The sequence below is a fragment of the Ambystoma mexicanum genome, chromosome 1p, assembly GCF_040938575.1.
Source record: "Ambystoma mexicanum isolate Mex_15411 chromosome 1p, UKY_AmexF1_1, whole genome shotgun sequence".
NCBI lineage: Eukaryota > Metazoa > Chordata > Amphibia > Caudata > Ambystomatidae > Ambystoma > Ambystoma mexicanum.
Window position 1 is genome coordinate 67,988,990 of NC_090921.1, and position 17,961 is coordinate 68,006,950.

Consider the following 17,961-nt stretch of genomic DNA (forward strand, 5'->3'; position numbering starts at 1 on the left):
ACACTTATAAGAAATTTTTTTTTTACAAATCATAATATTTTAGAGACTATATGTGGGATATTTTAGGGTTGGGATTGAATTACTCTGGAGCGGTCCCCTCTGGTATTGCATAGGACTCCTCCAGTTGTTGCAGAGTGTGCCTGGGATGGCAACACTTTAGCTGATTTATATGTACCCACTTGTCTTCCCCTTCCGGCAAACTGCCTTTGGGGATGCGGATCTTGTATGCAACAGGGGAGATCTTGTCTATAATTTCAAACGGTCCCTTCCATGTAGGTAAGAATTTTTGCTGTTTGGCCTGGTTCCTTTGGACATTGTATAGATGGACCCGATCACCCACCTTATATTCCTTTCGGGTAGTTTTTAAATCATAGTGGGTCTTCATTCTCTCGCTGATCTTTCTAGATTCCGCTGAGCATAGGCAAAAGCATGTTGAAGGTGTTTCCTTAAATTCTCCACATAATCATGAGTTGTGGAAGCATTTATCAGTGTCTGCTCTTGGGTCCTGTAGAGCAAATGCTGGGGAAGCACCATCTTGCGCCCCGTCATCAACTCAAATGGTGACATTTTGGTTGCAGATGAAGGGGTAGATCTGATAGCAATTAGGACCAGAGGTAGTCGGATATCCCAACTTGGCCCAGAATCTGCCACAAACTTTTTTAATATGCTCACAATTGTCCGGTTGTAGCATTCCACTGCTCCAGAAGAAGCTGGCCTGTAAGCAATATGTAGCTTCCTTTTGACCCCCAGTATCTCCCACATCTTTATCATTACTTCACTGGTGAAGTGGCTACCTCTGTCTGACTCAATCCTTTGAGGTAGACCAAAACGGGAAAAGATGTGGTTAATCATCAGGGCAGCTGCTGTTTCTGCCTTGCAGTTTGGGGCTGGGAGACATTCCACCCACTTGGTAAACAAGCATGTAACGGTCAACATGTACTTGTTTCCTCTAGACGAGCGGATTACAGGGCCTACAAAGTCGATTTGCAAATCTGACCATGGCAGTGTCATCCCCCTCTTTTGGAGAGGCGCGCGGTGTGAGAGGGATGATGGCTGAAATTGTGCACACACAAGACACCCCTTCAAGTATTGGTCGAGGTCCTGCCCCATGTGTGGCCAGTGTGCAACCTCTCTTAAGATTTCCAGTGTTGTGTGAACCCCCTAGGACTGGCGGTGGCCGCATCATGGGCGTGACTTAACATCAGGCTTCAGAATGAGGTAGGGACCACCCACTAATCATGGCCAGCTTGGGATTTCCTTACCAACAAACCGTCTTGGATTCAGAACCTTTTTGGACATTTCATCAACACTCTTAGGTCCTCTTTCCCAATGTAATCGGTATCCGTCAGGGGAAAGTTCTCAGGGTCCTCAATGTGTTGGTAAAACTTACCAATTATTGGATCCCCCTTCTGAGCTGTAATCAAATCAGCATCAGGGGTCCCCTTACTCCATTGTGCAATTGAAAGATCATTGTGAGCATTGGTCTGGGACCTAGTGATAGCAGTGACCTGGATTTCCCCCAATAGGGACTCTATTTCTATAAGATCCCCTTGGATGGCCCCGGTTTTGGCCAGCTAGTCAGTTAAGTCATTTCCACTTTTGTCTGGTCCCTCTACTTTGGAATGACCCTTGATCTTTTTCCAGTAGATGGTCATCCCATTCAATGTGACCAGATCATCAATGTTTTGAATTAACTTCCCATGTTTCAAGGGTTTGTTATTAGCACATAACATGTCTCTGGTTTTCCAATTAACCAGGTGCTCCACGAACCTGTTCCGTACATAATCCGAATTTGTGATTATGACCAGTTCGTGGATTTGATGTTGGACAGTAGTGAGGATGGCCTGATGCACAGCCATCAATTCTGCCACCTGACTACTTCGGGGACCAATTTTGTATCCAGCGGAGGGTTCTGGTGACTCATTCACCCATGCATTCCCTACACCGGCCACCAGTTCTTTCTCCCCGTTGTCGTCAACATGGTACGAGCATCCATCCACATAGACAGTGGGCATTCCCTCACACTTGTCTTCTTCAAAGACTTTGTGTGGGGAATTAAGGTATGCCTCCATGTTGTCCTTGATTTTTAGACTTCCGTCCTCGAGACAGTTTTCTCTGGCACAATCATGCAAGTCAGCTAGACCTTGCACGAGGGGACTCTTCTTGTTTTGGCCATATCTGACCTCCACAGGAAAGCCTTGCATTGACAGAATCCAGGAAGTAATCCGGGAATTACTCACATTTCCGGTCCGGATTCTGTCACTTTGGAGATATTGCAGAGGCTGGTGTGGGGTCTCCACTATCATGTGTTCCCCCTGGATAAACGGGCGGTAATTCTTCAATGCCCACACCGTTGCCAGGAGTGCCTTCTCACAATCGTTGAATTTTTCCTCCACAGAGGATAAAGTTTTGCTCGCATAGGAGATTACTTTATTGACCTTGTCATGCTTTTGGTATAATACTGCCGTCAAGCACGTATTAGAGAACCCTGTCTCCAGGAAGAACTCCTTGTTTCTGACAGGGTAAGCTAGGCAAGGCGCTTGTGAGAGGCTTCTCTTGGGTTATCTTACTGCCTCGGATTGTTCTGGACCCCATTCCCACTTGAACCCCACCTTCAAGAGAAGAATCAGGGGTCTAGTGATCTCTGCATAGCCTTCAATGAACTTTCTGCTGTAATTAGTCAGTCCAAGGAGGCTCCTTAGTTCCCGCAGAGTTGTAGGATCCTTCAGTTTCTGGAGTACTTCCACTTTCTTTTCTTGGGTACAGAGACCCTGAGGAGTAATCTCATGCCCCAAGAAATTAACACGGGTTCTACACCACTGTGCTCTCTTGAAGGAAAGTTTTGCTCCGGCGGCCCTCAACTGGGTCAGAACATAACAGATCTCTGCTATGTGTTCTTCCACAGATGAACTTTTGATGAGGACATCATCTACATAAACCAGGTTACCCCTCGCACCCAGGTCGGGCATGGCCTTATGTAGGAAAATGTTGAATTCATTGCCGGAGTTGAGGTATCCGAAGGGAGTCCGGGTCCATGTGTACTGCTGGCCCCCAAAGGTAAAAGCCAGTTTGAATCGGTCCTCCCTACTGACAGGCACGGTCCAGTACCCATTGGTCAGGTCTATTGCAGTGAATACCTGTGACCCCTGGATCTGGGCCAGCCCTTGGTCAATGTAGGGAAGAGGCCATCGGGAAGTATGGACCCGTTTGTTGAGCTCCCTAAGGTCGGCGCATGGTCTCCACTGGCCGTTTGGCTTCAATATTCCCAGCACCGGATTATTGAAGGTGCTGTGAACTGGACGGATTATTCCCCGGGACTCAAGGTTCTTAATTATTTCAGTAAGAGACTCCATGGATGTGAGAGGCAAACAATATTGCTTCACAAACACTGGAGTCATTCCAGGGTCTGTGGGAATTGTGGTGTGGATGTCGGTGCGACCACAGTCATATGAGTCTACCGCAAAGAGATCTTGGAAATCCAAGAAAACTTGTTTCAACTTTTGCTTCTGTTCCAGAGTCACACAGGCATCAGCTAGGTTGACTCTCTCTTCCACCATCTGCCTGAAGCCTGGAAAGACTTCTGGTTTGGCTATCTCAGCAGCCTCCTCCAGCTGGATGGAGAAGTCCCTGGTCAGAGTGCTGATTTGGACTGGAGGCTTCAGGTGGAAAAGGCAGCCCTCATGGACCTGGAAAATCACCTCAACCCTCCGGAAGTCACACGTCACATCTTCCTTACCATAAGGGCAAGAAGTGTACACCAGGAAGTTCCCCCCATGCCGGGTGAAAATCCTGTCTGGTGTTGTATTGTCCTCACTGTCACTGTCAAAACAGTCCTTGTGGATTGGTCCTAACAGTTCATTTCCTAAGTCAATGGAGAAATGTCGGTCATCAACTGCCATTCCAATAATGGTGCCTGCGGCTAGAGTAATACTCTTTAAGTCGCTGTTATCCACCTCTATTGGAATGGTGTCATGTTCTATGTTGACTAATGGTGTTGGGTTTACCCCCAACCCTTGCTGTTGGAGAGAAGCATTTAGATGTATATAAGCATCGGGGTTTTTCAATTTTTGTCCTCTTTTAACTTTCACTTCCAGGGAGAATTGTCAGGTCCTTTCTGGGATGGTGACTTCCTCTTTGATCTGAATTTCAACTGCATAAGGTAGCAATTGAGCTGACCTAAATGCTTTTTCTGGATCATCAAAGCCCATGGGATTATCCGCTAATCGGGACCAAGCTTTGAAGTTTATTAGGGCCAAACTAATGGCAAAGCGATTGAGAATGTCACTGCCTAAGTAAAAGGCGGCAGTGACGTCTCGCACGACCCAACAATTATGGACTATGCTCTTGTTGCCAATGGAGATTTTGAGCATACACCTGCTTGGCAGGAGATGTTTGGAATTAGGTGCTTCCAGGTCCATTTCCCATTTGTCTAGGAGTTTGAATGTGGGAATGCTGGATCTTTTGGGAGTTGGCGGAACATGGCTTCGCTGATAAAGCTCTTACCGTTGTTCACATACACTCGAGCGAGAACAGTGTCCTTCCCATCATTTAACTGAACAGGGATGAACAACTGATCTCCAATTTGCTGAATATCAGCCAGGCTCTGAGCTGATTTCACATCTTTCTGGACTATAGGAGTGGGAGTTTCTGATTGTGGATTAGTAAAGAATTTCAGAATGTTTCCTTGCATTGCGGAATACCACCTTAAACTGGAAGGAAGCTTGATTTTCAGAAATAGAGAGGACCCCCATCACCAGTCTGTAGTCCTACTGCTATTACTGTCACGTCTGGAATTTGGTTGTTCTGGAAGTGAAATTCTACTTGGTCAGATTTTTGTTCAAAAATGTGGCAGGTGCCATTTAAACTAACATGGTTGACACTCTGTTTTAATTTTATTGGTCGGCTAGTCTGGGTCCAGAGGACCTTTTTTACGCAATCTATTAGGGGTGACAACCTTCTCAAGAGGTCATACCCTAGTAAACAAGGGGTGCCCTCTGGAGTCACTACTATGACCGGGTGTTTCACCTTGTGTCGCCCAATTTTAATGTCCAAATCTGCAGTCCCCTCGACAGGAATTTCCTTCCCGTCAAAGTTCTGCAGTTGTCCAGGAAGAGAGGTGAGAGGAATACGGTAATTATCCCCCTTTCCTGCATTTAGTTCCTCAAAGGCCCTTTTGGACAGAAGGTTAGCTTGGGATCCAGTGTCCACCAGTGCCAAAATTGTACCCTGCCCCTGTACTTGTACCGGGGCATAGTATCTTCCCTCCTTCTCCTCAAGGGGGTTACAGATAATGCACATTTTAGTACAACTGGTGGGCTAACTTTCTGGTTTTGGACATTGCTAGCGAAGAGATTTGGGCAGAATTCTGTGGAGAGCCTTGGGAATCTGAAAGAAAAAGTTGGCAACTGGAGATCAGAGCCATTGTGGGTTCCCCTGGTTCCGGTTCTGGGCCGACCCCCCCTTTTTGGAGGCAGTCACCAGGGTGGGTTTGAACCAGGGGATTTTGGTATTGTTGGTTCTGGGATGAGATAATGGGCGGCGGTAGCTCAGTCTCCACATCTCCCCAGTCTGAATTGCATCCCTTGGGACCCATTTTTCCTTGGGTGGAGTTCCCCCATCTCTGAAGTAGAAATCCTTTTCCCAGGATCTTCTGAGGATCCCTCTCCCTCAAATTGGAAGACCTGTACCTCCTCCACGAAGTGGGTCTGTTTGGGTCCTTTGTTCCTCCTACCCCCCCTCTGCTCCTTGGGAGGCAGGCTTTCAGGTGCAGGAGATTTTGTTTCCAGTTCCTGGTTTTCCAGGGGCTGTTTACAAGTTGGGAAGGAAGCTTCCTCCAAGGCTTTACACCCCCCTTCCCCTTGTGCCTCCTCCCTGGGAACCAGTTGGTTATCGGGGTGCTACCCCCGTCATTGTTCTGAAGCACCAGGTCCAGAGTTTGGGGAATTCTGTGGTGGCATGCTCATCTGAGGGTTCTGTTGAGCCCTCAGTATGTGACCCAGATCCCGTGCCATATTTTGGACCTGGCGCTCAAGTTGTGAAACCCGCTCAGGCTGATACGGGGCTCTATTTTCTCCCCTGGGCTGATCCCGGGAAGGGTAGCTATCCCTTCTCTGGTAGTACCCCTGGTTGGGAAGATTTTGGTACCCCTCCACCCTTGGCCTCCCCTCTCCCGGATTAGGTTGTCTGGGCTCAGAGAATTGGGGAAAGAAGGATGGATGATTTTGGGGCTGGAAATTGGGTGGATACCTGGGGAAAAAGTTCTGCCCAGGATTTGGAGAATTTCTGCCCTCCTGGGGGAAGTTAGGAGGGAAGTTCCCCGGGTCAGGTGCTTGGCTGGATCCCCCCCCTTGGGCTGAGGAGTCCACACATAACCCAGGATTGGTCGGTTTCCCTTGTAGCGGGGACTTACATAGTCAGGGGAGCGGGGGACCCCATTTGTGGGACTACCTCCTCGACTCCCTGTCTGTGACTGGCCCGAGGGCCTTCTGGGCTGTGAATTATTTGGTGCAGGCAGGTTTTTAGGCCCCCCATCTCCAAATCTAAAACAGGGGCAACCTTTTCCTCTGCCACCTTGGCAGCAGCAGGGGTGCTGTTGGTTTTGGGGTTTTTCGGCGCCTTATTTTTATTTTTGATGGGCTTCTGCACCTCATAGATCCGGGTAGCCTGTTCAATGACCCAGTCTAAAGATCTTTTCTCATGAAAATCTCTCACGAGCTGTGTCATTATGTATTTGGGTAAGGCATCGAAAAACGTATTGATAAATTCTCTGCTATCCGTGCGCACCCTTCTGGTTGTCTGCGCAAAAGCATGCTTTAATTCTTGCACAAACTCTTGTGGGGCCTGATCCTCCCCACATTGCAAATTGTAGGCTGCCTTGCGAGCCACTTGAGGATTTCTGTGCACAGAAAAATATTTCAAGATGGCCGCCCTGTATGTGGACCACCTTGAATGGTTTTGATCCTCCAGCCCTGCAAAGAAACTGGAGTATTCTGGTGAGAAGGTCCATTTGACGTACTGGATGCAGCTACTGCTGTCCTTCAAATGGAAAGTCTCCATCATTTGTTCACAGAGCTCCAAGTGTTCCCAAACAGAATACTTGGCGTTCTTATGATAAGGCGTGATGACACTCCTTATTGCCTTTATTTGTTTCAATGGGTCCTTAAGCAAGGCACTTTTTGCCTTATTGTCCTTTTTGGTTCAGGTAACCCTGGTCCATTCATCCTCTGACTCAGAAGCCCTGCTCCCAGAGGTGCCTGTCTGATCTTCCAAGTTTTCCCGGATTCTGCGAGCCTGGGAATGGCTGGCAGAATGTGGGGACCTGGTCTCCTGTGTCCTGTAATGCTCAGGGGTGTCTTCAGATCCCTCCTTGCTGCCAGGATTTGATGGGTACCCCCCCACTGACCTAACTGGGCAGAGGTTTTCAGGATGCCCTTAATGGGCCTACTTTCCCGGGGTTCCCCACTAAATTGCACTGTGCTTGGGTGCCCATACCGGATGCCCGCCCATCCATTCCTGGGGGGTACTGGCCTATGAGCCCCATACTTCTAGCTGGATAGTAATCTGCTATCCCCGTGGCCCTGGGCTCATGTGCGCGAGGGGACATGGGGGTGGAGTCCAGGGACTGGGAGAGATGAAGGCCTCTGGTACTAGGGCTCCTGAGGTTATGCTCAGGAGTTTCTTTTTCCCAGCGAACCTCATCTCTATCCGCCCCTGCTTCCTGTTGCAAAGCAAGAGCCTGCGCTTTCAGTTCCTCAGTTAAGGCCTTACTAGACTCTATCAGTCTCTCCTGCATCGCTACCTGTTGCTGGAGCCTATCATTGTGCTGGCAGAGAGCCTCATTCTCTCTCTGTGCCTCCTGATTGGTCCTGGAGTACTGGGCCAGTCTTTGCTGCAGGAGGGTTACCTCCTGAGCTGTGTCCCTATTGGCCTGCTCCTTTCTTGCCAGAGCGTCCTCCACCCTCCTGGTGTGCTCTAACAAGTTCTGGTGTTCTTTTTGGAGGTCACCCAGTCCCTGGAGGGCCAGGTGATCTTCTTCCATTTTCCTTTTTAAGTGGCAGACTTCCTGGCCTAAGGTTTCCCTTTCCTGACCAAGAGCCTGCATTTGTGACACCAGGTCATCCCTCTGCCTTTGAAAGGCACCAGCTTTCTGGCGTTCTTCATCAAACTCTGCCTGGGTACCAGGTCTTTCAAAATCAATTTATTGCTTTCCTCTTTCTCTCTGTCTAGTTGGATTTGCAGGGTGGCTACCTGCTCTGTGCATGCCCTGTTGAAATTGATCTGTTTCTCCAGCTTTTTCTGGCTCTGCAGTAAGGAGTCCAAACTGTCTTGGTGCTCCTTCTGCTAAGCCAGAATTCTGGTATCCTGGTCTGTCTTTTCCTGTTGCAGTATATCCTCTTTTATTTTAATGATATACCGCCTACTATCATTTTCTGACTCCTGGCTCCTCTGCAGCCTCTGCTCAGAAGAGACCAGGTCAGATTGGGCCTTTTCTAATGCCTTCTGTTGCCTATTTGCCAGGTCTTGGCCTTCAGCACATTTGTCCTGCATGGCTCCCATATATAGATACAAATATGCCGCTATCCTGGCAATCTTATTGTGTTCATCTTTTGCCTTAGAAGCCATATATAATTCACTCAGGGCCACATGTAATGGACCCTGATCTCTCCATCTATCTGACCTGTTTCAATGACCTGTTGCGCGATTGCCTGCAACTAGACCGTTTGGTCCTGATGAGTCCACTCACCTCTCACAAATAGCTTATGTAAGAAGTGCTCTCTGGCTATTTTCATATCTACCAAGGTCGTCATTCTGGAATTTGAGTTCCTTCCTGACTTACAGAAGTTTGTATTTTATTTTGCAAAACAGACCGTTTCCTTAGAGTGTTCCTTTTAGGGATGCTTTCACAGTGTAAAACAGCGTAGTGATCTAACCGGATATGTGCATCTGGTCAGTTGGCACACTGTATTAATCTGCACTCTAACCCAGAATATCCCGGCTCCGAGCCCCCACTTTTGTAAGCGATATTCAATCAACACTACAGCTAAGTCAATGCCTAGTCTGGGATGCTGAGGAAAACCCTTATTGATGTATTTTTATGTCCAATTCAGTACTCTGGATGACAACCCTTGTATAACACCCCCCTCTTAGAATCCCCCTGACCCCACTGAGCCAAGAAGTAGGTTTGTTTTGCAAATTAAAAGGTTTATTTGGACAATTCAACAATATATATCTATCACACTTTTATAATATATTAATATCTGGTAGTACACTGAGACATATGATGTGGATCCACAATGGGTAATGTTACAGTGGTACACTTGATTACTTAGGAGTAGTATAGAGTAGTATAGAGGATGAGGTAGCTGAAAATGTTTTATGGTTTCAAGGAAATGCAATGATGAATGAAATGCAGTACAGAAATAACTTGTTATGATTTTAGCAAAAGGCAATATGATCACTTTTTCTTTTGACAATTCACTCCCCCCCTATGCAATACAAGAAATGGAAGGAGAGCACACAGTCTTCAAGAATCCCACAAATCACAGTTTATAATGCAATACACAGTTCCAGTTCCCCAAGCAAGCTTAGAGAAAACAGGGATGAGTTTTAAACACAGGCAAATTACTTTAATGTGGTTTGCAAGGAAGTGAAAAGGTGCTAAAATTGCTTTTAATTCCCTCTAGAGGTTCAGGGTGAGTGAGAGACGCTTGTTGATATTAGTTCAGGCTCACTTTAGCAATGCCCTATGAGTTATTACCAGGTTGCAAACAGATTTTAACAAAGAGAAGCAAAAAGCTGCTGATTTCTACAGATGAAGAAATCGGGCCAAATCGCAAATCGTGGTAAATTTCGCGAGTGCGTGTCTCGCGATTACAGAAAAAGTATAGGGAGTCGCCTAGATTCTAAGCTTTCAGATGAAAGATGAAATTTCGTTCCTAGCCCAAACGGTTCAAGAGATACGGACAATTTAATAAAGGTAGATTTTCGGATTTAAAGTAAAACTCAAAATGACAGGTGACAGCTTGCAGCTGCAGAATTGACAGGTGACAGTTGTGCAGCTTTAAAAATGACAGATGACACGATTTCTAGGAGGCTGCTCTAATTAGGTTAAAATAGCTTGAATTAGATTATTTTAACTAAGAGATTGGGTTCTGCACAGTTCTGGCGGATACTCACTCCTAATTTTGAAATGAATGGGCCTCGTCACGGATCTGGTCAACTGGACTGGACTCTGGTTCTGGTCTCGGCACTTCACAGCAATCTGGGTCAGCTCTCTGGATACAGCGGCCTGTGATTCTCTGGATCTCTGGTCTGCTTCCGGTCCGGATCAAGTGGATTCTGGATGTAACACTACTTTCTGGGTACTGGCAAATGTTCTTGGCAAAAGTTCAAACAGCTCGCCTGGCTGTTGAATAGTTTGGTTGGTTTTGAGGCCTGCTGAAGAGGATTCAGCTGGTGGATTCAGGCCTCTCTGCTACAATTCTGGAGTTAATTTCTGCTACAGGTTCTGGAGATTGATGGATTTGAAGTCTGGATCTCTGGATGTGAAGTCGTCGGTCGGCATGCTCCACAGCAAATGAAGTTTAATGTCCCTACCTGTCCCAGCAGTCTCTTTTTATGTGTTTTGAAAATGGGTGTGTGTCTGGGCCTAGCTAAGCCTGCCCCTCTCTACTTGTCATTGGCCCAATTCTCCCCTCTCCCATGATTGGGGAAGGAAATGGATTGCCATCATGATGAGGTCTGTTTATGGGTCAGAGGATCCTCCCCTGGTCAATTTGCACACAAATCTATTTCTGACCCAAATACATATTTATCTATGTACCATTTTTCTAATATTATAGGTCCAGTTAACATATTTTCTGTAGCACCAAACCATCCGATCCCTGTCTTTGTACGATGTCGTGTCCACTGATGACAGAATTCTCCCCTTTTCATCCAGATAACGACCTCTAAACCTTTCCATATTTTACACAAATGTGCACCAGGGATATGGGTTACAGATGATAAAGTGTCAGATTTTTAACATGCATACATTTGGAGGAACAACCTTTTTTCTGCTACTATCCCCAGGAACATACCACAGGGTCCTAACACCTCTTAAAATGTGCACAGAAAAATCACAAGAATAATGATATTATTTATATAATTTTGACAGGTCCGTACTATGAATTATCCATCTTTTTAAAAGTATGCCCTGGTCAAAAAGGGGTGTGGCTTCCCACATCACATGGTAGAATAACTGGTTTATCCACTTCCCCCAAGCTCAGCTGCTAGCAGAGGCACTGCCCCTCCCAGTTTTCCCAAGAGGAAGCCACTTTACAGCCCCCCCCAATATAACATTTGCCTGAGTCCAGGACAAGGCTTTGTTCAACCTCCTGCAGTCTGCAGGTCCCCTCCCTTAATTCAATCAGGGAGGTGTGCGCTCCTTTTGGCAGGGGCAGCAGGATGCAGCCAGGCCTGAGAAGAGTGGCTGAGCAGGTTTCTCCTGTCGGGGGTAGTTGTCAGGCAGAATTCAGCTAAATGTCACTTTAGTTCCCAGTTTAAATCAAACTTACACTTTTTACATATACATTAAATAATTACTTCCTTCAAGTCATTTCAGAATATAGTTTTACATTGTATCCACCTCTTAGCAATTCTTTCCTTGGCCTGGTTTCGGTTCATTTGTTCAGTTTTACACAAAAGTCTGGTGGTTTTAAAACGCCGGCTTTCTGATAGTGGTGAGTACCGGTATTGCAACCATTTTTGGGATTACGAAAATTAATTCCCCACAGTTCTGAGTTGCTTTTTGGCAATCAACATTGCCATTCCCAATGGTTTCAGGCTACTGTGTGTGTAGCCCAATGGTGGTTTTAGGCAGTGCCCTCCTGTGCTCACAACATAGGCAAAAATGGGTGGCAGCCTATTCTTCATGTTTTCCCTGTGCACTCTCTGGGGAGTTCTGGCCATCATGATGTTTTCCATGCCAGTACTGTACAGTTTTATGGTAGGTAGGGCTTGGATGCATGGGTAAAACATCCCACATACTTGTTACTCCATGATTTTTAACTAACCCATAACACTTATCATCGCATTGCCCAGTTGTTCATTGCCATTCTTCCTCTGTTCTAATGTTGTAGGGTATCACTTTGTCTGTATCTAGAACATGCTGAACTCACATTAGGATTACTGATTATGCTGCTCCACTGCGCCACTGTAACTACTAGTACTATTGGTATGTTAGCTCTCTTACGATGTGGATGTTATTAATGATACAATTGTTAGCCCAAACTGCCTATTGTCAGGAGAAACTCACTCATTGAAACCCCTAACGCTATGCCCTGCACGGCAGGCACTTACATCCAGATAGGAATGGGCCTAGCCCACCTACAATGTGCCGTCACCACCCTATCCCTTGTCCCACCCCCTTCCTTGACACAATTGTGCTTTTCCCTGCCCTCTGCCCTGCACTCAACTACTCCTCTCCCTCCCAGGATAAGGAAAGGCCTTACCCACACACCAATACCTGCATTCCAACCACACATCCCCCAGACGGTCCTACAAGAACCCACTGCATGTATGCATGGGCATCCCAGAAACACTCTCATGCCACATCCCCTCTACCACCTGCCCTCTCCTCTCGGATTCCTTTGATACTAGACTCATAAACTACTACCCCATCACTGCCTTCACGACCTATTATTGGTCTCACCAGAAAACTCAGACTATCCTCTCGCTCCTACCATAGCCACGCCCTACGGTATGACAAGCTAGGCATCATTAATGCACAAGAACCTAAAACTCTCAAGAATCTAGCTAAATAACTGTCCAGGTACCACAAAAGGGTCAACCACTCTTACCTCAAATCAACAAAAGGCACAGAGGCCAGATGTTTCCACTAAATGCCACTATATTGTTACTAAGACCCTAGACTTATGACCCTAGACAACAGCAATGCGACCTTACACTTGGCCCTCTTCCTGCTCCCACCTGAATGGCTAAAAACCTCAGGGTCATCTTCGATTCCACACTCTCCTTCTCCCCTCACATCTCTGACATCTCTAAGAAGTCACACTACCAGCTGCACCTCCTCAGAGGTATTCTTCCTTTCCTCTCCTTACCCCAGAAGCTCACTGTCTCCAGAGCCCTGGTTCTCTCTAGGCTGGACTATTGTAACAGCCTCTATCTAAATCGGCCTGCCTCTAGTCTCCGCCCTCTGCAACTTATCCAGAAAAGGACTGCAAGACTTGTCCTTGGCCTCAAGACCAGGAATAGTATCTCTCCAGGACTGAAATCTCTGCACTGGCTCCAAGTGGCTGCAATGATTACGTTCAAAACCCTCTGCATTGTCCACAAGGCCTTCTGGGGCCTTGGGCCGCAATACCTTCAACTCTCTCTTTCAAAATATCTTCCTTCTCTAGCTCTTCGCTCATCAGCCTCCAACTCCCTCAGGGTCAGTCGCTTCTCCAAGCAACGAGTTGGTGGTAGATCTCTCTCTTCGGCAGGGGCCTCCATTTGGAACAGCCTTCCTTCCTTCCGGAAGCACCTCAAAACCTTCCTTTTTGCTTCTGCTTTCTCTCCCCCACTCTCCCCTGCTGAATTCCTGACAGAAACTGTAGTGGTTACCTGGCCACTCTTTTGATCTCGGGCCCAGGCCACACCAGTTGCCCACCTGCACTTCCTACCTGGCAACCCCTGCACCTGGGGACTGTGTTCTGTATCCCTACAGTCCCGCTACCAGCACTTATGTCTGCATTTACCTTGCTCTTGCCACCAGCTGGCCGCCTTTTTTATCTTATCTTATTTATTCTACTATACCATGTACTGCACTTTCCCCTCTCCCCCCCCGCACTTTTCCCTTTCCTCCTTCCCACACACTTGCACAATCTGATTGACACCTGGCCTAGTAAGATTGTTGTCTGTCTTCCCTTTGTTCCCTCTCCCTTCCCTTGTCGCGCCTTGAAACACTTGCGTATAGGTGCGTTATAAATGCCATATCATATATCATATACACCTAAAAGGTGCTCTCATCAATGCCAGATCCATTACTGCTCATGCCCTTGAAATTGCAGACGTTATCAAAACCAATGACCTAGATTTCATAGCAGTCACTGAAACGTGGCTTCACACAGCCTCAGGCCCCGAACTTTCCTTTGCTATTCCAGAAGGAATAGAGGAATAGCAAAGGAAAGTCTTTAGGAAGTCTAGAATAACAACAAAAGAAGGCAGAGTAGCCTTATTAGCCAAAAAAGCCTTGAATATAAGAATCTCCACTGAATCCCCCCTCACTGCAGTTGAAGTTATCACTCTAAAAATCTCTCTTACCCATACCAGCACTCTCACACTACATATCGTGCCGAGGACCCCAGGTGCTATCTCCACTTTCGAAGACGACATCGCCTCACTTCTGGCATATAATATGAAACCCCTCTCTAAAGTCAACATTCTGGGCGATTTCAACTTAGGCCTCAATGACCCAGGGGATACTCATGCAAACCTCAGGGCTAACTCTATGAAAGCTCAAGGGTACACAAAGAATCTGTTCCCCTACCAATGAAAAAGGACGCACCCTTGATTGGTTAGTTGACATTAATTGTGTCGCTGGCATCCTCTCCAACACCCCTACACCTTTGTCAGATCACAACACCATAATCTTCTCTACCCCTTTCACCACCAAAACTGCGAAACATCTACCAGTAGTACCTACGGCCCCATCCAGAAGTATGAAAAATATTGACGAGACAACATGCTACCACTACTAACACTATTATTGGATTTAACATACTCTGACAACGGCCCATCTGCCCTGGTGAGCCAATACAATAAAGTTATTCTTGCAGCTATTTAAAAAGTAGCCTCTTTGAAAACTAAAAAAGCGAAATGAATTGCACATATTAACTTGTGGTTTACTCCAGAGCTACACACTATGCATGCAACCAAAAGGTCAGCTGAAATAAATTGGCTAAAGTCACCAACACCAGAGAACAATATCCTATTCCAGTCACTAGCCAATAATTACAAACAAGACATTATTAAAGCTACAAATTAAGTCTATAACCAAAGAAACCTGAACATCCAGAGAATTATTTACCATTCTCCGTGAACTGGAATCACCAGCCAGCACCCACCTCTGACCACACCATCAAAGACGAACAATGGCGTACTAATATTCAAAATGCCTTAGCAGACAGAATCTCACTACCACAACACAAAATAGTAATAAAAAAATCTAAACTTAACATCAACCCTACCATGCCAACTACACTCCAATCAAAGGAATTATTCAAGGATGGCAAATGTGCCTTTTCACCTTTGTCTGTTTCAGACACCATCAATATTATGAGAGGCCTAAAACCTTCAAGATGCAAGGGTGATACCTGTCCGGCAACCTTGGTAAAAGAATGTGCGTCTGAAGTTGCAGCCTTCTTAACGAGCCTCATCAATAGTTCATTTGCAACTATCACAGTACCAAAAGACCTCAAATCAGCCTGGGTGATATCCCTACAAATAAAAACCACATTAGACCCCAACATCCCTACCAACCACCGTCCCATCACCACAGTACAATTTTTACTTAAGATCATTGATCACGCAGGCTACCTGCAGATCCAGAAAATCCTGGAACGTAATAATCCCTTGAGTCTAAGACAATCACGATTTAGACATGTCCATGGAACTGAAAATAGCCCTTCTAGATTTGAAAACGCAAATGGACCGATATAAGGATAAAGGCGACCTATGCATCCTCCTCTTGCTAGACCTCTTGGCAGCTTTTGATTTGGTCAGTCATGATATTCTGTGCCAACACCTCGAAACAGCAGCCCACTTCTTTCCCGAAGCCATTAACTGGATCAAATCCTTTCTTTCTAACCGGACCACGAGGGTCTTCTATCCACTGAACTAGTAACCTGTGGTGTACCGCAAGGATCTTGTGTGTCGCCTACCCTATACAATGCTTTTACTAAGCTCCTATTCGACAGGCTTGATAAAATGGGTATCACGTATACAAACTATGCAGATGATATACAAATACTTATACCGATTACTGGATGCTATGACACAGACTCCAAACACCTGACCAAAATCTACCTTGCAATCCAGGCTTGGATGGCTCTTAACAAATTGTGTCTCTATGATGACAAGACTGAGTTAAGGCTAATCGGAAACAAGTCTAAACTAAATAATCTCCCACAAGACTACAAGTCCTTCAACATAGACGGCAACACTATCACGGTTGCCAATGAAATGAAAACTCTCAGTGTCTACATTGACTCCTCCCTCACCCTAAATAGACAGGTCAATGCCATAGTCTCCTCTGCTGCCTACACGTCTAAATTTATAAGAGCCAGTAGACCCTTCCTTTCTACGGACAACTCCATCATTCTGGCTAGAGCCTTGATACTCTCCAGGATTGATTATTGTCACTCTCTATTTGCTGTAACTAGTATCAGAGACATCCAAAAATTACAAACTGTACAAAATAATGCCATTAGAGCAGCACTGAATATTCCCAGTAACAAACACCTGTCGTCTACCAGGAGGAATATCCACAGGCTTCCAGTCCACGATAGGATCAAATTTAAAATTCGTACACACACATAAATGTCTGACAAATAATGCGCCAGCTTATTTTAGAAACCAGATTCGCAAAACCCAATCTAATAGACCTACTCGCTCATCATACACCAACATACTCATCACACCTAGATATAGAAGACAGGAAGCGGGAAGCTGAAGCTTTCCAGTGGTAGCAGCTAAACTGTGGATGTCCCTTCCCACACAACTAAGAAATGACACTTCACTCTGGTCATTCAGAAAAAATCTAAAAACCCTAATGTTTAGGCTTGACCTGACAAAACAGACATCCTGCCTCTCAGCTCACAGCCTTTCCTCTGATTTCTCCACCAACACCAGGACTAACACTGTGCCCACCCAGCCTCTAGCATTGCAGCTATTGGGCCTCATTACGACCCAGGCGGTAAGTTACCGCCTGGGCCGTGACTTTACCACCATGGCGTAAACTATGTTTACGCCATGGTGGTTGGCGGACTTACCGCCCCATTCCGACCTTGGCGGGCGGTAAGTCCCCAATCCCCATTTACCCTTCCCCATTCCCATTTTTGCCCCATAGGGCATAATGGGAGTGGGGAAGGCGTTAATTACGCCACCGTAAATTACGGTGGCGTAATTAACTCCATGGTCCCTTAGCGCCATGGATTTTAACACCTGCTAAAAGCAGGTGTTAAATCCGCCATGGCGCTAAGGGACCTCGTACTCAGGCGGTAAGGGTCGGCGCTGTTTACGCTGCCGTAAACCCCTTACCGCCTGGGTCGTAATGAGGCCCATTGTTATCCCTGGTGCCTAAATCAGCATGACATGCTTGAATGTAACTCTTCTGTGTGCCTACTGTGTAAATGTATTTTTTTGAAGCTTCAGAAAACTTGTGATTCAGCACCTTGATGCCTATGGCCTTTGTGCGCTTTACAAATGTACAAATAAATAAATAAATACATTTCAACCAGTGAGGTAGATGATTTTCCGTCCTGGAAGAGCTCATAATGAGTCACCTAAATACATCAAGTGTTGGATGGTAATATGTTATGTTACTGGGATTTCTGTTTCACAGCACTGCCATGTGCATGGTCTCCAGTCCTTTTGCTGGATCTGATGAGTGTGGGGTGAGAGGGAAAAGGCAAGAAAACTTCTCAGTTGTCTTGATGCAAGATGACGAGAAGTACCCTGATCCCAGTCTGGGGGAGAATTTCTCAGGGTTCTATGTAAGGTGCTCAGTGACATTTGTGTTCAGACAGGAGGACATGTGTGCCATAGTGTAAGGTTGCTTTGCCTGGGCTCTTGTATGGAGGTTGTTGTGTAGGTGTAGTGTTTTCTTGTTTGGAGTCTTTTGGGACTGATGTTGAAAAGCTGTGTACGAGTCACCTAGTTGGTCTGCGTGTAGTGTGTTTGAGTGCTGAAGTGGAAATG